This window comes from Populus trichocarpa, chromosome 2 (genome assembly GCF_000002775.5).
Source record: "Populus trichocarpa isolate Nisqually-1 chromosome 2, P.trichocarpa_v4.1, whole genome shotgun sequence".
Lineage (NCBI taxonomy): Eukaryota > Viridiplantae > Streptophyta > Magnoliopsida > Malpighiales > Salicaceae > Populus > Populus trichocarpa.
The window spans coordinates 18,771,283-18,793,087 of NC_037286.2; the positions used below are offsets into that span (position 1 = coordinate 18,771,283).

The 21,805-nt window shown below is 34.8% G+C and overlaps 1 non-coding gene and 1 pseudogene across 1 annotated transcript; both read left to right on the top strand.

The window, feature by feature from the left end:
- The first annotated feature begins 5,316 nt into the window (after positions 1–5,316).
- LOC127905023 (photosystem I P700 chlorophyll a apoprotein A1-like) lies at positions 5,317–5,936 on the top strand (annotated as a pseudogene).
- Positions 5,937–7,174: 1,238 nt separating this feature from the next.
- LOC112326696 (small nucleolar RNA R71) lies at positions 7,175–7,282 on the top strand. Its single transcript, XR_002980628.1, has one exon. It is a non-coding gene; the product is annotated as a small nucleolar RNA R71 (small nucleolar RNA).
- The last annotated feature ends 14,523 nt before the right edge of the window (positions 7,283–21,805 follow it).

The following is a 21,805-nucleotide window of genomic DNA, read 5'->3' on the forward strand; positions in this document are numbered from 1 at the left end:
AAGGGAGGGACTACAAGCTTGAGGAAGCCTCCCCCCTCGCTAAAGGAAGCCCCATAGTAAGTGAGCCTTCTTGACTCTCTATCCCGTCTGAGTTTAGTTCGTTTCTCTGGAGCATGAGATCCTATTTCAAGCCCGAGCCATCTAGTTCTTCTTTTCTTCCTTAAGCACTGGAGCCAAACATCCATCCATCGGATTCATTTAATTGCTTTCTTGAATATGTGAATGCATAAACTACAAGTAGTCGGAGTCACTCTGACCCAGGCATATATTGTAATGTCATTGATCCCCGTCTTCCTCATCAGGACAGGGCTCCGCTGATATGCCTATACCGAAAGAAGTCCAACCAGAACCCCTATTGCTACCTCCCATGTTACTTGCACCCACTACTGGGTTGGATGCGCCAGAAGGGGGTGCCCCTGGGATTTCAATTCAACCCTTGTTAAAGCTTTTCGTCTTTCTTCTTGTATTGTAGCATTCCGCTTTTGGGTTGCCGCTAGTGTAGGCAAAGTAAATACTTTCGGGCGGGTGCCATTAGAGAACTAGGTGGTCAGTAGGCGCAATTTGTCTTTCTTTCCTTGCTAGGTGCAAAAGGCTCTTTGTCGGTCTTGATGCCGAGATCTAGAGTTCATCCAATTCTATACGTGACAGACTTTTGAGAACATTCGAATTCAACTACTACGTTCAAGAAAGCTTTTAAGGTAGCGTAGTTATGAAGTCGACAGAGATGCGTGTCTTCTGCTTGATGCGTGTTATCCGTTGTTGTCTCTTTCTTTACCATATTAATTCTTTAACATTGGCTTGAAGGAGTGTAGCGTAAGAATCTCGAATCTTTATCTTTCTTTTGTGCATTGCAAATTCGTTTTTGTTCTGAGGCTGCGCACCTTAGTTATGTTCTATGTTTATCGAGATTTTTCGTCGAACAATGACAATGTTCGAAATCTCCTCTGTGTGTTGAATCCCAAGTAGCTAACCGAAGTGGGCTTGGTGGCCCTATTTCATAAGAAAGACCGCCCCCTTTAATAAATTCCCTAAGAGAATAAAATAAAGGCATCTCCTTTCTTTTTCTCTTCTCACTTTGTCCGCCTACTGTTTTGGCTTTAGGATAATGGGCATGCTCTCTCCCATACACTGCTCTATTCTTTCTGATAGTCATACTCTGTATTGCCTCTGTCTCGTACCTAATAGCTACCCTTTCGATTCCCCCTTTGTACTTTTCGGTACACGTTGATCGAGAAAACTTGCGTAACCGCCGTGTGTGCAGCTCAGAAATTCCGGCACTACCTACTAGCAGGTCCGGCACTGATAGTCTCTGGGCTAGACCCGTTGAAATTTTTGAAAAACTAGGTAAAATGGTCAGATGGTCATTGATGCTATCGGAATTCGAGATCAAATATGTTTGGTGTAAAGCCATAAAAGGGCTTGTGCTAGTCGACCATTTGGCGGCATTGCCGATCATAGAAGGTCAGCCTCTCCTGACCTAATTTCCTGATGAGGGTATTATGCACATCCACTCCCTTGAAGTTGCTCCCCACTTGTCTCACTCATTCGCATTCAACGGCGCTGCGAGCGAGCGAGGATGTGGTGTTGGGATCATACTTACATCCCTCGAAAAGGTAAAATCCCTACTTTCCTACCTGGGGATAAGAAAGAATAGAAAGAAGCAAAAACCGCACCATCTTCAACAAGACGTGTGAACAGCGCCTCTACGCCTATTCGATAGCAGCTTCAGATTCCGATAACATAGGTAATTCCTCCTCTAAGAGCTAATTCCATGGCATCGCTTACTCATTCAAATGCAACTGAGCCCTATGTTTAACACATGCTCTTCGATGTGTCCTAGCTTGAAGCTACTTTCTTACTCATCAGTACATGAATCCGCTCCTAGAGAATAGTCTATTACAGAAGATTCCATAGCAGTAGTTTCATTCCTATTTATTTTAAATAAAAAGAAGAAGATTCCCTGGTCGAAGAAGTATGACCACAATCGGATTAAGAGACAGAATAAGTTGTTAAAGAAGAAGTCGTAAGCTGTGCAAAAGTAAGCACTAGTACTCTTTCTAGAGTTATTTATAGTGTTCAATCATCCGGTGCTTTCTTTCCTGTCTCGCCCCTGAGTGTAGTTGATTTAAGAGCCCTAGTTCTTTCGTTGAGGTCTTCGGTATTAAAGTTGAAAGGAAAGCGTATAAAAGAAAGAGGGCCTAGCCTAAATGGAAGAGTGTATTTGTTGAAAAATGAGGTTTTCGTTCAGAAGGCTCTAGGGCTCCTCATTTTTTAGAAGAAGAGGGCGTCGGGATCGGATCTTCTAAGGCAAACTTTGTCGAGTATGAAGGAATGAGGAGCGCGAAGGGTTAGTAGGAGTGCTTTCAAGTCCAAAGGTTAAAAAGCCTTCGTCCAGAGCACTGGGAAGGGACTGGCTTAAGGAAGTCACGTTGGTTAGGCAGATAGTTGTTAAAAGATGTTAGTAGTAGCTCCCTGCTTGATAGGACCTACTGGGCTTAGGTTGTTGAAGCGATAAGACCAACAGCACTTTGTATTGACTTAGCTCAAATCAGAATGAGTTCGTTATTTTCCTAATAAAGGAAAGGCAGAGCATACCCAATGAGAGAAGGAAGGGAAGCCAAGATTAAGTTTAAGCTAGGGAGTTTTGGTCTTGGTCAATCCTCATCAATCCTGGTCCTTTTTTCGGGGCGATATCTGCAAGAATATGTATATGTGCTCCTCACCTTACCGGGTGTTTCGGGTAATTCCAATCGTGCCATCAAAATAGGTTATTTGAAAGTGAAGAAGAACAGAACGCATGAAATCGGTAACCTAACCTGAACTTAAGGTGAACATTACATTCATAGAGTAAGGCGTTGTAACTATTCATATATTGTTTAAGGGGCTGGGCCTAGGGTGAGTTATGGCTTAAAGTCTCTTGGAGCTGTTCTTCATCAATCCCTGTTTAGAGATAGACTTTAACTGAAAAAAAGGGATTTGTCAATATAAGGGAATGAATTCCACTATATCAGTAATCGTTGGCGTTGGAGGAGCAGCTACGGGCGGTGGTTTCGTTCATTCATTAAGAAACCCGCCTACGGTACGTCGGTTTCATTCCTTCTATTCAACATAGAAAGTATGCTGCTTAGTTCATCCGCTAGCTCACCTTCTTCTTCTAGTTCTAGCTAGCTGGTTGCTGCGATATAAGGAAAACGTTCAACGTTCAGAATGGGTAGTTTTTGAGGATTTGGACTTTGATGGGGATTTAGGGATAAACATGCATATGAATAAGCAGAATTCTCAATAGCATTGGAAAAAGTACCAAAATAATAAGAATTAAGGAATATTAACAACAACATACTCATTTTAGGGCAAAGTAGTACCACTAATCCAATTATAGAGGTAGAGGAGGACGGTAAACAATTATAATGGTAAACCAGAGCCACCGGTTGGCGAGACTTCCAACTTCCAAAAGAGGAAGATCCATCAAATTGAGTTAACAATCACGCTGTCTGGTCAATCCAGTTCCTCTTTTATAAAATAGATGTCGATCTTTGGGGTCCTCCGTTTACCAAATCAATATCTCCACTACGGTACACTCATCCATTTGATGGAACATCTATTCCCTTTCGAGCTGTCAAATCAGAGTACGGAGGTACGACTATAGCGAAACAAGAATTCTTATTATTATATGTAATATACCCCGCACCACGCTCATTCCTTAATTCAAGTGGAAGTGGCATCTGCCCCTGGAATATGTCATACTCTTCCCGTCCAAAATGAATGTCTTGAATTATTTCCTCTATCTTTCTTTCCCTGAAGCAGCAAGAAGTACACATGAATCGATTTCTGGTAATTCAATATACCCCGATCCCTTCGAGATCTCTTTTGAAGGTGCAAAATATAGAATCTATAATAAATAGAAGTGGAATCTACTTATGGTATGGGTATTTTTTAAAACATTGGCTCAATCTTCATCTTTGTCTTTTCCAAAAAAATGGATATTTTCTTCCAGTCTCTGGTCTCCGGGCTTTCCATCCGTCCACGTCTATTTTATGTGTGAATCCATCTCTACTTCGCCCTTTTGTTAGCAGCTCTTCGATCCACCTAGGAAAGGTCTCCGAGGCCATGTTTTCTAATCCAAAAATTCACTTTCATGGCTTGAATTTTAAGCATAGTTTTCCACTCTATAACTATATAACAAGGAGTGGAACTAGAGAAGATCCCTCCCAGCTAGGCTACTACGTTTTTGTGTTTGAAATTCCAAGTCTGGTCTTCATTGTATTTGCTTTTTGCTCACTCACTACGTTTTTTTTCTTTTTAGTTCTTCCCCCGCATGGGCGAGCTGGCTAAGGTCGATGGTGCATCCGGTAAGCTCTATCGATATTCATCTCCAGAACCCGGTCAAAGCTGACTTTCACGAATAAACCCTGGTGACGGTTACCTGCTTTGCTTAACCTAACCGACCAGAAGGTTCCTTTACCGATAGCCGACCAGAGATCTAAGGGTTGACAATTAGTTAGTTCTCTTTTCTCCGTCCGGTAATAGAATTTCTTTACCGATAGAGCAACCCGAAATCATGTTCTTACTTTAAGAGAAGGTTGTACTATTTAATTTAGTAGGAGGGGGAAGTGGATCTCAATTCAAAACTGATCGAACTAGGAAGTGATCTATACTAGAAGGAAGGAGAGCGAAATCAAGTTCTTTTCTTTTATTATTTAGTATTTTTATTATTTCTAAAAATTATATTAATTTGTTATAACTAATTATTTGTTGTCTCCATCAGTCAAATAAAACGGATCATTTCTGTCGGATCGAAGAATTTCATGAATTTCATTATACCCCTTCCCTTCTAAGATCCTTACTTTTTGTTTGTTATTTCATAGGAATAGAATAAATGATACACAGATACAGATACAGACAATAGAAAATATTTTCTATTACTCTTATATTAAAACATTAATATTAAAAGGAATAAAAGATGCCTTTGAATACTTAAATATAGATATTGGGATGTCTCTTAGTAATTAATAATTACTTCTCGCCTGATCTGGAATAGAGTAATAGTAATATGTTCTATGTAAAACATAAACATGCCCCGTCTAGGAACTTTTAATTAAGATAGGAATACACGGTTACACAAAAAAATTGTTTTTGCATCAGCCTAGAAAGGTCCGTTGAGTGCCTCGTGGCTATGACATAATAGATCCGAACACTTGCCTTAGATCGACTTCCAGATCATAATTGCTCTAGTGAATAGCTAACGAAACTAGATAGATAGAAAAAAACTGATTAGAAAAATCTCTCATAGGTTCACCAATTACTTGACTGTTGGCAGGTCTCTTTGTATGTGTTGTCCGGAAAGAGGAGGACTCAATGATTATTCATTCGACGGAACCAAAAGTCAAAATTTTGGTAGATAGGGATCCTATCAAAACTTCTTTCGAGGAATGGGCCAAACCCGGTCATTTCTCAAGAACAATAGCTAAAGGACCTGATACTACCACTTGGATCTGGAACCTACATGCTGATGCTCACAATTTCAATAGCCATACCAGTGATTTGGAAAAGATCTCCTGAAAAGTCTTTAGTGCTCATTTCGGCCAACTCCTCCATCATCTTTCTTTGGCTGAGTGGCATGTATTTCGACGGTGCTTGTTTTTTCAATTATGAAGCATGGCTAAGCGATCCTACTCATATTGAGCCTAGCGCCCAAGTAGTTTGCCTAATAGTGGGCCAAGAAATATTGAATGGTGATGTGGGTGGGGGTTTTTGAGGAATACAAAGAACCTCCGGTTTTTTTTCAGATTTGGAGAGCATCTAGAATAACTAGTGAATTACAACTTTATTGTACGGTAATTGGTGCATTGGTCTTTGCGGCCTTAATGCTTTTTGCTGGTTGGTTCCATTATCACAAAGCTGCTCCCAAATTGGCTTGGTTCCAAGATGTAGAATAAGTATAGTATCAAAGATAAAAGCAATTGTCAAGGTTAGAGGATCCACTAATAGTATTAAAAATAAGTATAGTATAAACTCTTTTTATTAATCAACTAGAAACCACATACAAAGAAGGTTCCAATCGGATGATTTATCCTTAATAGTTCATTATAAATTTTTAACATGATCATATTAATTATCTTATTTTAGTAACACCATACTTTTAAATATTGTCAAGAATTCATGATGTTAACTTATGTTAACAACAAATCAAGTTCCTTTCATAGCACAAGTGTCGGTTATACCATACAGTAGGCTATGAAAGTGCCAAGTATTTGTTGTATCAAGGGTTGTACAACACAATCTAGATTGATCATTTAACAAGCAAGGTATTAAGAATTAGTAAGATAAAAAGATAAGACATGTTAATAACAAACTTTCTTGGATATAAATATTGAAGTCCATGTTGAGTTTATATTATACATATTCTAACACCATTAGTGAAGCCTTTTCACCTTTCTTAGCCCTCTCTTTGTCTTCTCAATTTCAATAATTAAACACATCAATCAATCCTTTAAATTGTGAGATATCCCTGCATTTGAAATGAACATTTACCATAAATGCATGCAATGTTTCCTCAAGATTTTTTCTAGGAGGGGGAACATAAGGAGGTGCATATCCATGAGAATTTTGAAAATTATGGTGTGCTTGAAATGGTGGTTGTGAAGTTTGTGCATTATTGTTACTACTCTTCTAACTGAAATTTAGATGATTTCTTCAACCAGGGTTATATGTTTGTGAGTTTGGATTCTGATTTGGTCTTTGGAAACTGTTTAAAACATTGGCTTGTTCATGGAGACATTCCTTAAAAGAAGGCAAAGTTGGACAATCATTGGTTGAGTGTTCATTAGTTTCATAGATTTGACATACAATTTCTTGAACAGATTTCAAATGACCACTACTTTTCAATTCTAGTGCCTCGACTTTTCTAACTAAATATGCAAATTTGGCTTGGAGGTCATGATCTTCCCTAAGGTTGTACATTCCTCCACTAGATGTATGAGGTTGAGTTTTACCTGGTACCTCATAAGTACCTGTAATGTCCCAATTCTGAGCATTTTCAACTAACAAGCCCATGTATTCCATTGCTTCATCAGGGTTTTTATTTTCAAAAGTTCCATTGCACATCAATTCTAACATTTGCCTATCTTTAGGTGTTAATCCTTCATAGAAATGTGAAACCAATCTCCATGTTTCAAAACCATGATGAGGACATGTATTAAGCAAATCTTTATACCTATCCTAAAATTGGTAAAATGTTTCTCCTGGCTTTTGAGTGAATGTAGTGCTTTGTCTTTTGAAGAGTTCTATGAGATGGAAAAAACTTCTTTAAAAACTGTTGTTGCATTTCATCCCAAGCACGAATGGATCCTGACCTAAGATTGTATAACCATGTTTTAGCTTTATCTTTCAAAGAAAAAGGAAAAAGTTTTAATCTGATGGTGTTCATGCTACAATTTAAGTCATTATAAGTGTTACAAACTTCTTCAAATTCTCTCAAATGCAAGTATGAATTTTCTAGATCTAAGCCATGAAAAGTATGTAAAAGTTGAATAATGTCTGGCTTAAAATTAAAGTGAGATGCATAAGGAGGGAAAACTATACATGAGGGTGCACTTGTTCTTGGTGGATTCATATGGTCTCTAAGTGTTCTAACACGATTATTCTCATTATGGAGCGACTGATTATCCTCTTTAGCCATGTTTTCTGAAAATGATGAGGATTTCCTAGAAAATCTACCACTTAATGTGCGTGACCAAACTCTCATACAAGTGCAGAAGGAAAGAAAAAGAAAAGGAAGAAACAAAGAAAAAAAATTAGAAAAACAATAAAAGTGAAAAGAAAAACAAAACAAAATATATAATTTATAAAGTAACTTACCTCCCCGGCAATGACGTAAAAAACTTGACACGATCAAAAGATTGATGTATTATCTCAAGTGCAGGAGTGTCGAAGTAATAAATAACTCGGCAAGACCGGGTTTGAATCACAGGGAGGTGAACTATATAAAATTATAAACAACAAATGAAAAGGAGTTGAAGAGAACTTTTGAGATGTGATATTGATGTGAGTATTAATCAAAGATAAAAGCAATTGTCAAGGTTAGAAGATCCACTAATAGTATTAGAAATAAATATAGTATAAACTCTCTTTTTTATCAACTAAAAACCACACACAAAGGAGGTTCCAATCGGATGATTTATCCTTAATAGTTCATTATAAATTTTTAACATGATCATATTAATTATCTTATTTTAGTAACACCATAATTTTAAATATTGTCAGGAATTCATGATGTTAACTTATGTTAACAATAAATCAAGTTCCTTTCATAGCACAGGTGTTGGTTATACCATACAGTAGGCTATAAAAGTGCCATGTATTTGTTGTATCAAGGGTTGTACAACACAATCTAGATTGATCATTTAACAAGCAAGGTATTAAGAATTAGTAAGATAAAAAGATAAGACATGTTAATAACAAACTTTCTTGGATATAACATTGAAGTCCATGTTGAGTTTATATTATACCTATTCTAACACCATTAGTGAAACCTTTTTCACCTTGACATAATAAACTTAGCTAAACATTGTGAATAAGAGAAACATAAATAAACTAGATAAGAACATAGTTATGATAAAAAGCATAAACAAGAGATTAATAAAAGCAAAACTTAAACATTACAAAAATACAAAGAAAGAAAACAAGAATATGATCTTGATCTGAAAACAAGATGTCCAAATATATGGCGAATGCATCCTTTTATAGGCTAAAATTCAGAATTATTGATTTGATGACTGATTATTGAGTGGGTGGCCACCTCTTGACTTGGTGGCAACCATTATCTTCTTGTTTGAACAAAACGCCATTGCTAACGTCAGAATTTGAAGAGATAGTCTTCATTAAAGTTCTGGGCATTTGTCTCAGCTTTCCAACAAAACACGAATGAGCTCATTTGAACTTCTAGAACTCGAGATATGGGTTGAACACTGAACACTGAACAGTGTCTAGGCTGCAGGACATATTCCAACTTCTCTTTTGTTGCTACAATTTGAACTTGAAAATGGCCGTTTTGAATCTTGGACTCTTCATGAAAGTTTTAGGCCTATGTCTTAGCTTTCCATCCATATAAACCAAACCTAAATCTATATTCTACAGTTCCAGTTATGATCCAATAACCGAATGATGTTCCAGTTTAAATTGAACCAACATCTCTTCTATAAGCTTAGCCCTCTCTTTGTCTTCTCAATTTCAATAATTAAACACATCAATCAATCCTTTAAATTGTGAGATATCCCTGCATTTGAAATGAACATTTACCATAAATTAAAGATATCTTATATTATCAGACTTGTTATTATAAAACATGCTTAAGTTAAGGAATTTAATGATACTTTAAGTGCAATATGATGATATAAAACCTTGATAAAAATGCTCTTTTAAGTACTAATCATCAGCTATTAATAACTTCCTACCGAGTCTATCTTTAATATTTTACTTCACATATTCATACAACTTTATGCCATATTATTTTATTTGAACTATGCTCAACAAAAAACTGATGACATATATTATGATCTGGAATCCTTGTATATAGAATTCTTCCAAACATAACTATTTGTTCCTAACTACGATCAATTTTGTATATGGTTCTTTAAACATTAATTCTGATTGTGAATAGTGTATTATACTTTGTATTTCATCGTATCACTAAATGTTTTCAAATGAGATGGTTCACAACACTCATTACTGATGATCCTAGTATGGACCCCATTAACCTGAGTGATGTGAACCTCGTGATCACATGGTCACGCAACCCACAATCAAGATTGAGATCTGATCCCGGAAAGCTAAAAAAGTGTGACATAATGGAAACTGCCCCAAGGCACCAACACTATTGGAATGAAGTAAAATGATGCCACGAAGCCAGTTAATCCTCGATAAGTCAGATTCAATTCGTTCCAGAACTAAATAATGCAAGAATTACTCTCACACATTAAAACTAAAAAATTCAGAAATAATATTCATCAATAGCTACTGAAATTTAGGTTACATGTGTTTAAATAGTTCTTAAAATTAACCCTAATGGATCTACCCCTGTGGGTTGAACTGACCCAAAAACCTTAAACTGAAAAACCTATAAACTGATCCAAACAAGTCTTGGATGAAAGAAAATAATAAAAATAACTAATATGTCATTAAATAGCACCAGCCCTTCTTTCCTTGTGTAGCTAGGATGAATAATGAATCCTTATAAAAAAATGATTCTAAAACATTAATGAATCTTTACCACACTTGGAGATTATATTGCTGCTCATTAAAGATTTTTCTAAAACTAGGAAATTCATGAAACAAGATCCCACATCCTTGTAGGAAAAGGATCCTTGCCAAATAAGAAGTCCACAAGTAAAAAAGAAGTAAAAAACAAAATTTGTACAGCCTGTTCTGACCCATATCACAAGTCCATCTCGAACTCTGATTCTCCTGAAACTTTACCCCGACATATAACAATACCTCTGGGATATTCAAGACAAGTTTCAGCTCTATCCAACAGTTGGATTTTTAGTTATTCTCAGAAGGGTAAAAGTGGACAGTAAAGAAATTTTACGACAAAATCCAAATCTGACGACAAAATCCAAATCTGACCTTGCTTGGATCGTATCATTCCCTCTCTCTGCAAGATGATTCATCCTCGAATCACCAACAAGTTTAATGGACAATCCCTTGGCCTCTTGTTGAAGCCTTTGGAGTTCTTTTCTTCCACGCAATTGCCTACAAGTTTTGACCAAGTTAGATTTGAAGGATTCATTGGAGTATCAAGAGAAGGTCTTGTACATTTTATCCATGTATAAGAGGGGCCCAATCTAACCTTATTTGGGCAATAAGGAGAGGACAACAAAGGAAACAAAAGAATCTTATTACAACTTGGAAACAACATGGGTGACTACATTTTCCTTCTATTTCTAGGATTAATGGGCTGCATGGAAGGCTATAATAAGCCTTGAATGTGTTCTGTAATATTTTATTTCCTTCACTTCTTCTCATGGTAGAACATGGATTTAATATTATAGGCTTTATTTTTATTTTTGTTAGTTGCAGTCCAAGGCTTGTTTGGGCTTAATTAATACCTTGTTTTTAGTTAGGATCCAAGGCTTGTTTGGATCAGGTTATGGGCTTTTCAGTTTAGGGTTTTTGAATCAGTTTTGTGTGTGGGTCGGTTCAGCTAACAAGGGTAGATCCATTAGGGTTAATTTTTAAGAACTATGTAAACACATGTAACCTAAAATTCAGCAACCATTGATGAATATTACTTCTACATTTTTCAATTTTAACATGTGAGAGTGATTCTTGCATTCTTCAGTTCTTGAACGAACTGAATCTGACTTATCAAAGATTAATTGGCTTCGTGGCGTCATTCTACTTCATTCCAATAGTGGTGTCTTGGGGCAGGTTTTTATTGTGTCACACTCCTATCAAACCTATTTTGGTTTTTCAGGATCAGATCTCAATCTTGATTGTGGGTTGCGTGACCACGTGATCACGAGGTTGGCATCATAATGATTCCTTTCCCTCATGAAAAATATAACTCTTATAATACTATATATGTTGCAGGTGTATATCACGAAGTGGGTATGCGCTAGTTGTGTCGTTTCACTATTTATAATTTTGTTAGGTACTTATTTTATGTACTATAAACACTTAAAATTGTGTTAATAATAACTACACCTTAAAATGCACTAAATGGTATGATTGTATTTCTAGTATGTGGTTATTGCATCTCTTTTGTTATGTGTGTGTGTGTGTGTGTGTGTATCCGTTATGCTTATGTTTTAAGTACATGGAAAATAGAAAGCATATAAGATGACTTGTGAGAAGCGATGTGGAAGAATCAATTGGAGAAACAATTGAACTGGTGGGTAGCTGAAGGCTACTACGTATATATAATAGAGTTATTTGATATTATGTTACCCAGCAGGATAATAAAAAAATTAAGGAAATGTATAAGTTATTGGGGAAACTCTGTTGTAAATTTGGTAAACTAAAGCATCAATAATGGAATGTATTGTCAAATAGATTGCACAAAAAAAAATTACCCCATTATACTCAGACATGATGATTAGAAATATGAAAGTTACATGGAAATTTTAGGTCGTTACAAAAGTTGCCAAATAATGAATCTAATTCCATTATTATGGTAGCTTTGGATGTATGGAATCACAATGATTTTTGTATGCAAGAACTAAATCTTGAATAGACTAGATAATACACAATATGATGGCTCGATCAAGAATGCAAAGGCACTTTGGAAAGCTTTGAAAAAAAACTTCAAAGTTGAAGTTGTCGTTATGAAAATGTTCATAATCAACAAATTTCAAGATTGTCGACTCAAGGGTTGTTATGAGTCAAGTTCAAGAGTTCCAACGCACCTTACATGATATTTATGTTAAAGATATGGTTATATATGAATTCTTTCAAGTGGTTGTAATCATTGAAAAAATACCACTATCTTGGAAACAATTCAGGAATTACCTTAGGCATAAGAACAAGGAAATGAGAGTTGAAAATCACATCTTAAGGGTAAAAGAGGACAATAAGGTTTCTAATAGAAGAGCTAACTCTTCTAGTATAGTCCCTAAGGTAATTGTGAAAGAAGAATCATACCTCAAGCCCTTCTTTCCTTGTGTGGTTAGGATGGATAAGGAATCCTTATAAGGAAAGGATTCTGAAACATTAATGAATACTTGCCACACTTGGAGATTATATTGCAGCTCATTAAAGATCCTTGTGGAACTGGTAAATTCCCAAAACAAGCTCTCACATCCTTGTAGGAAAAGGATCCTTGCCAAATAGAAAATCCACATGTCAAAAGGAAGTAAATAACAGAATTCGTTTAGCCTGTTCTGACCTATATCGCAAGTCCTTCTCGAACATGGATTCACTTGAAAATTTACCCCAACATTGACAAATACCTCTGGAATCATCTAGTAAAGTTTTATCTCGATCCAACGGTTGGATTTGAAGTTATGCTCAATAGTGTAAAACTAGACGGTTTAAACTTTTACACCAAAATTCGAATCTGACCTTGCTTGGGTCGTATCACAAGGCTGAACCGTATCACATAATCTATAGTGTAGAACCCCAAGCTTTTATTATAAGAAGAATAATACGATATAAATATTGTTTTCTTTGGAGGGTCTAAACTAAAAAGAAAGAAGGACAAAAATTGTTAAAGAAAAAAGGATTAGGGTCAAATGTGAGATATGCAAATTAAAAGGGGGAGTAAAATGAATATAAGGGAAATAAGAGATATAAAAAAAAAAGGAAGTAACAACCTCTCTTGGATAGAGAGAAACCATCACTTTAAATAAAAGGGAGAAGGGAAAGGAAGAACTCTCTATGAATTTTTAATTCTAAGAGAGAACACATTAGAATAAGAAATTGAGAGAAACACACACACACACACACACACACACACAGAGAGAGAGAGAGATTAGCCTTAAAAACATTAAATAAACAAGAATCCAAGAAAACAATATGGAATTTAAAGAAAATAATGAAAAATAGGAGAAAGAGGGAAATCAATCAAGAAAGTGATCATTTGTATTCAAAACTCATTGGTAAGGTGTCTTGAAACCATTATTCTCTTATATTTCTTAATCTTGAAATGGAAAGGAAAAGCCCCAATTTGTTTTGTAAAAATTAGGATTCATGTAGATTGGAGAAAATTATTAATTTAGTAAAGATTTCATGAAATAATGTTGTAATAAAAAGTAATTATAATAAATAAACAACAAATTGAAGAAAAATCTAAGGGTAGAATCATTAATTAGGTTCGACCAATTAAGGAAAATTCTTTGTGTGATATTTGCTTGAATTTATGCATAATTATGGTGATATAAACATTAAGGATGTGATAAAATTAAGTTTAGGCATGAAAACTAGATGGAAAGATGAGTTTCTTGAATTCTTGAATTCCAGAGTTTAGAATAACATTGGGGCAAATCATGTTTCCTTAAGAAATAATGACATTTTATGATTAGGGAATAGAATTAAGGGTAATATTGTTGAAGATTTGAAAAGAAACCTTCAGGGAGGAAGATGGGGGTTTCAACCATCATGAGTTTTGTGGGGGAAAGTGGGATTTGTAATATTTTAGTGTGTGTCCTTTTAAGAATTCATCATTTGGTGTGTTAAGTATGTAACTTGAATGGGTATGAATTGATCTTGAAAGGAAAACTCAAGAATTTCAAGGATAAAGGTTTCGACTAAAGAAAGAAAGAAGAGGAAATTTTCTAGAAACGGACTGAAAATAGCCAGACTGATTTGAGAAACGGTCGGACCGTTTCTCAAAACAGTCAGCCCATTTTGACTACTATCTAATTTTAGGTGAATTTGTGTTTCGATCTTTTTGGGTTTTTTTTTGTTCATTTGGGTTTGTTTCAGGGAGATGGAAATTGTTTGATTTAATTTAACATAATAAATGTGTTTAATGATGATGACTAAAACACAATCTTAAGAAGATGAAGTAATGCATACACATATGACCTAATAAGGGCTGTTATAATAGTTTAATATGTGATAAAGGGCACAAGTATTCATGAGTAATAAGTATCCAAATTGTTAAAAGAATATTAAGAAATAAGTTTTTCATATTTAAGAGATGAATTTGATGTAAGACCCTGTGTGATGTAGGAGAGGTATCAGTTGCGGGACCCCAAGTAAACAGGACAAAGTGAGAGGAACATGTAGATGCTTGTCACTCATCCTTTTTAATTTACAACAATTTGTTTAAGTCTTTATTTTTAGTATTAATAAGATAATGATTTGTACATATTTATTATGGAATGATAAAGACTAATGAAGTTTCAATATGGTGATTATTTTTAGACAAGTGTTGTGTGCATGAATGTAATCCTAGGAATGAACTTTCACATAAATTGAAAATAATATATATGGAAAAAGGGAAGTGAGATAATTAATGTGCAAATTTAATAAATTGGAGTTTGAAAAGTTTTCTATCATAAATTTCCCGGTTAAAATATTTTGAAATGTTAAAAAAAATATTTAAACCAGAGATAAAGAGGGTAAGGTTAAATGTAAGGAAACCAAATTAAATTCAAATATTAAGAGGTGGAATTATAAAAGACAAAAGGAGGTATAACTAAATTTGTACAAGGAAAAAGGAATGGGGTACAAAAAGAGGTGGAAAAAGTAAGTGGGGTCAGTGTAATTAAAAAAAATGAAATGAGACTATAAATATCTCATTTCCTTCTCCCTAAAGCCAGCGACAATGATAACAAAAGGACGAGATAAAAATTTGATTTTTCCACCAAAAATTGAGAGAGAAACACCAAAACTTGCGATGTTTATACAAGATTTAGATCAATTGGTAAGGAAAGTATCATTAGGCAAGGAAATTAGCAAAAAAAAAGTGAATAAAATGTGAGGAGAAGAGAAAAAAAGGGTCGATTGGTGTGCAAAAAGGGAGGAGTTGAGATTTTTTGAATGGTTAAGGATCGAAATCCAATTTATCACTAGGTAAGGAGGCCTAAACTCTATTATGCAAACCAATTTGAATTCAATTAGGAATTAGTGTATTAATCTTGATTTTAAGTTAGGGTTCTTGAGAAGAATTTGGGGAAAATATAGAATTATGTGGAATTGAATTAATTAGGGTATTGTTGATGGTGCGAACCTCGTGATCACATGGTCACGCAACCCACACGCAAAGACATCAATTCCTGGAAAGCCAAGTAAATCAGGTTTGATAGGAGTGTGACACAAAGATAACTTGTACCTAGGCACCAGCACTATTGGAAAACGGAGACCCCCACCCAATGAATATTGATTCGCGAACGAGAAGTATAAAGATGACGCCACGAAGACAGTTGTTCTTCGATAAGTCGTTTTTCAGTTCTTTAGAGAACCATGGAAGGGAGATTATCTCACCAACACACACACACACACAAAGTGCGGCAACAAGAAGTTTTATTAATCTGAATATTGTGTAACTTTACATGTTTTGTTATGCCGTTATTTATACTGACTTTATACTTAAAGAAACCCTAATGGACCCCCCTTAGGTGGACTTATATGAAGCCCACTTACAATTGACCCAAATAAGTAATAATAACCCAAACACTAAGAAGAAAAATAATAAAAATCCAAAAATTATCATGCTAAATATGCTAGAATCAGATTTGTCATCCTTAAGAAGTCTTAAATAAACTAGGAAAAATCTGATTTGGAAAATTTGTGTTGCTCCCCCCTTGATGTCCTTGATTAGCTTGGATTTCCTTGTTTAACTTGGACAAATAAGATAACAAATTTCCTCATTTGTTGCTGATTTAATTAATTTCCTTATTAAGTTAGGAAAAACATTAAATAGTCCTCCCCTCTTTAGGAATAAGATATGGCCAACTTCCTTACTTAATTAGGAGAATAAATTGCTGACTTTTTATCCTTGTAGCATTAGGAAAAATAACAAGCCTAACAAGGCTGGTATTGGGCCGGACACATCAACCCCTTGTTCCACATGAATTGGGCTCTTTTTAGACCTGAACTAGATGAATTAAAGGTTGTCCTTCATGCTCCTTAAATGTCTCAAGCCTCTCTAGGTCCATTTTGCTCCATATGTTCCGAACAAGCCCATTCAATGCTTCTTTAAGCTTCTTTGCCCTAGCTCTTGTGATTGGCCCAATTGGCACCTCCAATGGGTCGTTGGCATGATTATGCTCGGTGTTGGGCTGATCCGCATCAGTTGATTTCTTTGAATGTGAAATTATATAAAAATACCAAAAAAAATTCAATGGTTAAAGAAGCAAAGGTGGTCGACCATTGGAGGAGTGAATTGGAATAGAATAATTTATAATTTTCTTTGTAAATTGCATGTGATGTGTTGTTTATAATGTGAACAATGGCTAAGTAAGATAGTTATTACATGAGAAGAAGAAAGGAACCCTTGGTCCCCTTAGGCCAAGTGTCTGTCAAAGCAAGGTTAAGGGAAGGAGAGATTTTGAGATTTCGTATGTTAATAATAAATAGATTATGTGTTGAAGAAACTTTTTTTTAGCAAGTAAAGCATGACGATTCAGTTTTGCAAGGAAAAAAAAAACCATAGTTTTCCCTAGGGGGCTCTCAGCCCAAAATAGCCATAAAAGAAGAAAAGATGAATTGTGTGAATAAATAAAATGTCAATAAGAGGGGCAAGGATACAAAGTATAGTTTTAAATGAGAAACCATAGAACTTAACAAAAGTCATTTACAAAACTAAATCAAATGAATGTGTTATGTAAAATGAAATGAATCTATCAGCTATAATGTATAGCATATGGCTTGATTTAGGAGGAGTTGTGAAATGTAGGGTAAATGTGGAATCCAATGTGTATATTTTCCTAAAATGGTTTTGACCATTTTACATAAAAGGGCAAGTTAGGTTAAACTGATTCTTGGGAAGTCATTTAGTGAGGTTACCATACATATAATGTGGAAATGGTTGTTTTGGAGGAAGAGTGGAAAATGAGGATGTTTGAGGGTTCATTTAAATTGTTGACAAAAATAGACAAATTCATCTTCCTAATTTCTAGAAGAGATTCGACCCTAAAAATGTTAGAATTTGGGATAGGTTCCTACATTGAAGTTATAGCCAATGATGTTAGCATTCCAACAAGACTTACCTCACTTAATTTGAAGTTCTAAAACTCTAGATGTAGGTAAACATCTAAGGAGAGGTCAATCTGCAACCTTTGCTGACAGTTTCAACAAATTGCTAGAATAGGTAATTTAGACGTATTAGGGGTAGAATTGAGTTTCTTTCCCTTCAGAAAAAGAAAATGTGTAGTGCTATGTCTTAACATTCAAAGGAAATAAGCCATGTTCAAAACCAAAATTTATAATGTTAGTTATGATTAAATAAAGAACAATGATTTTAAAAGATGTAATGGGAAACACAAATGTGAAGGAAGAAATTGTTGAAGGGAAGTCAACATTTGTTGTTATTATTGTTATTACGAGAAATGTAACTTGAATAGAAAATAATGTAGTATACATGTGAAGACAAATAGGACCACAAGAGCTGTATAGCAAAGCATGGGTAGCACGAGCTGAGTTTCTGCAACAAGTACTTGTTCTACACCTATACCCTTTTTAAATGTATATAATTATGAAAATTTGTTTAAATTTTTGGATTGTATATATAAATGTTGCCAAAAAAGGAAACGTCTAATGAAATGGATGAGAAATGGAAGCAGACGTGATTAACTATTTCGAGTTAGGAATGGTTAATGATATCAATGGGTTCCATTGATATCGACACTACCCTGAACTTGATTAGTCAATTCTGAGTACAGGAGGCTAGTGATGTTAGTAAGAGTTACTAACATCGGCATGATCACCACAGAATATGGGGGATATTGAACTTGATTAACTATTCCGAGTTAGGAATAGTTAATGATATCGATAGGCTACATCAATATCGACATTATCATGAAACTAAATTAGGTATTCTTGATATGGAGGCTAATGATGTCAAGTGTAACGACCTGAAATTTTTATGTAACTTTTGAATTTCTAATCATCATGCAAACCTCTTGAACATGCGGTCAAGCAACCCACACACAAAGACACCAATTTCCGGAAAGCCAAGTAAACCAAGTTTGATACGAGTGTGACACAAAGCTAACTTGTACCTAGGCACCATCATTATTGGAAACGAAAACCCTCACCCAAAGAATATTGATTCACGATATAAGGATGACGTCACAGAGTCAGTTGTTTTTTAGTTTGTAAAACTTATTATTTCAGTTTGATTCAAGTTATTTCATGTTTATTAAAGTGTTCTTATAAATAATCATGGTTGGCTAATCTCTTTCTTGGATCCAAATCAAGGATGATGGTGGTTGAGGTGAGTTCTTTAAGATATGAATGAATCTTAATGTTTATCTTCTCATTTTCTTCATGAATGTTTTATTATTGCAAAGAAATTTTAGAAATCATTTAGGTAATGTTATAATCTTGAATTTTTATGCACAAACCTTAGTTTTGGTATAGAGATTGCTTGATTCAATGTCTTACTTAATATGAAAGTAGTTGTTCATTCTTAAGCAATAATCAATCTTCATCTTTTTAAACTTCATTGTAATATCTTCTGATCTAATATCACCATCGTTGATATTAGGTTGAGTTATCTTATATATGTTGAAGGAATCACCAATACATCACCATTAAAATTAATTTGGACCAAGACTTATTTTTCTTGTCATTAAAAATCTATTTACACCTTTTCATCTTTGAAAACAAACCCATCAATTATTTTCAACCAAGTTATTGTTAATTTAATTTCTCTTGAGTTTTTTTGTTACCTAGCTTAATTTCCAGATCTAGCTCTCTGTGGATATGACCTCGATCTTACCGAGTTAATTGCTACATCGCACACTCGTGCACTTGCGAGTTAAAACAAGCCGATCGTAAAAAGCGGTCAAGCACTCTAAGTAAATCAGGTTAGATAGGAGTGTGACACAAAGATAATTTGTACCCAACTAGCACTATTGGTAACGGAAAACCCCCAACCAATGAATATTGATTCGTGAACGATAAGTATAAGGATGACACCACGAAGCTAGTTGTTCTTTGATAAGTCGTTTTCAGTTCTTTACAGAACCAAGGAAGAGAGATTATCCCACCAACACACAACAAGTGCGGCAAACAAGAAGTTTTATTAATCTGATTGTCAAACCCTTACAAGTTTTATTTATACTGACTCTAGACTTAAAGAAACCCTAATGGAACCCTCTTAGGTGGACTTATATGAAGCCCACTTACAATTGACCCAAATAAGTAATAATAACCCAAAAACTAAGAAGAAAATAATAAAAATCTAAAAATTAACATCCTAAATATACTAGAATCAGATTTGTCACCCTTAAAAAGTCCCAAATAAATTAGGAGAAATATGATTTGGAACATTTGTGTTGCTGCCCCCTTTGATGTCCTTGATTAGCTTGAATTTTTTTGTTTAACTTGGACTAATAAGAAAATAAATTTCCTCTTTTGTTGCTGATTTAATTACTTTCCTTCCTAGGTTAGGAAAAGCATTAAATAATCCTCCCCTCTTTAAGAACAAGATCTGGCCAACTTCCTTACTTAATTAGGAGAATAAATTGCTGACTTTCTATCCTTGTAGAATTAGGAAAAAACGAGCCTAACAAGGCTCGTATGAGGCCGGACACATCAGCCCCTTGTTCCACATGAATTAGGCTTTTCTTGGACCTGAATTAGATGAATTAAAGGCTATCCTTCATGCTCCTTAAATGTCACAAACCCCTCTAGGTCCATCTTGCTCCATATGTTCTGAACAAGCCCATTCAATGCTTCTTTGCCCTAGCTCTTGTAATTGGCCCAATTGGCACCTCCAATGAGTCTTTGGCATGATTACGCTTGGTGTTAGGCTAATCTTCATCAAGTACTTTGCTAAAATTTCAGATAGGGTAGGGTGTTAGTGGCTAAGAGGGCAATGGAAGAAGCTCAATTTGAATAATCTTAATATATATATATATATATATATATATATATATATAATGTTTTTTTATTTTTTTTGTCTTGGACAAATCTGACCTATATGAATATGCGAAATAGATATTAAGAAAATATATTAAAAAATGCATGAAATGGGCACGATAAAATGTCATATAAAAGGGAAATGATTATTATTATATCTATTGAATCTTTTTTTATCCTACTATATATATTCAACTTTCATGCTCATATATATTTTTTTCAGTCTTATAAAAATACAATGGTTTTTTACTGTTTCGAGTATCAAATTACCTTTTTTTCTTATAAAAACGCTCTTAACAAAACTATAAAGACTAAAAAAAGAAAAACTAAAAATGCATATACTTAAATAGAAGCAAATTAAAAAGTTTATGCGCGTTTAATAGACATTTAATTATGCCACGTGTAAATCTGATGATTATATCGTCATAAATAGACAAAAGTTAACATAAACTCTTTGATTAAGAGTTCACAAACTTGAATAGCATTAATAGAAGCAGAGACGCTGTCGGATAAAAAAATTAAAAACTTCCTAAATTGAAAATGTTACTATGCCTAATATTAAATAAATGATCATTAGCGCTGAGGGTCTTGGCCTGGCGGTGGGAGGGGCTTGTCTCCTTCCACTGCTCCTGGGTTCGAGCCCTCATGTGCACGCCTGTCATCCCCGCAGTGCCTTACATGCCTACTGGGTTTGCAGGGTGTTTAGTGGGCCGTGGGATTAGTCGTGGTGCGCGCAAGCTGGCCCGGACACCCACGTAAATCAAAAAAATAAAAATAAATAAATGATCATTAGCAAGTAATCTAAAGACAACTGCTAGTAGAGGACAATTAATTTATCATGCCATATTTGTAATCCTCTGCTAAACTTACTTAAAAAAAAAATTAAAAACTTCATGATTCTAATTTTTATAATGGATTTATTATTAATTATCTAATTTCATGATCACGAAGGAGCTATTAAATGTGATTTACGATCTGAGTAAATTTAATTATTTATAATAATTTTATTGGTTTGGTAATGTGTATTTACAAAATACTTCGGAATTTCCCTCTGGCCACCTCTTTTCTTCTCAACGTTTTTTTTTTCATCGTTGATCAATTCAAAAGGGAAAATTAACCCAAAAAATCTATTCAAAGTTCAGTACACCACACCTGACTTGACCGTATCCATTCCTCTCTCTTTTGATTTGCAACCAACTGGCCAAAAAAAAAAAAAACCTTGATATAAACAAATCCAATATTTGCGAACCACAAACAAAAATATCAACCTCTC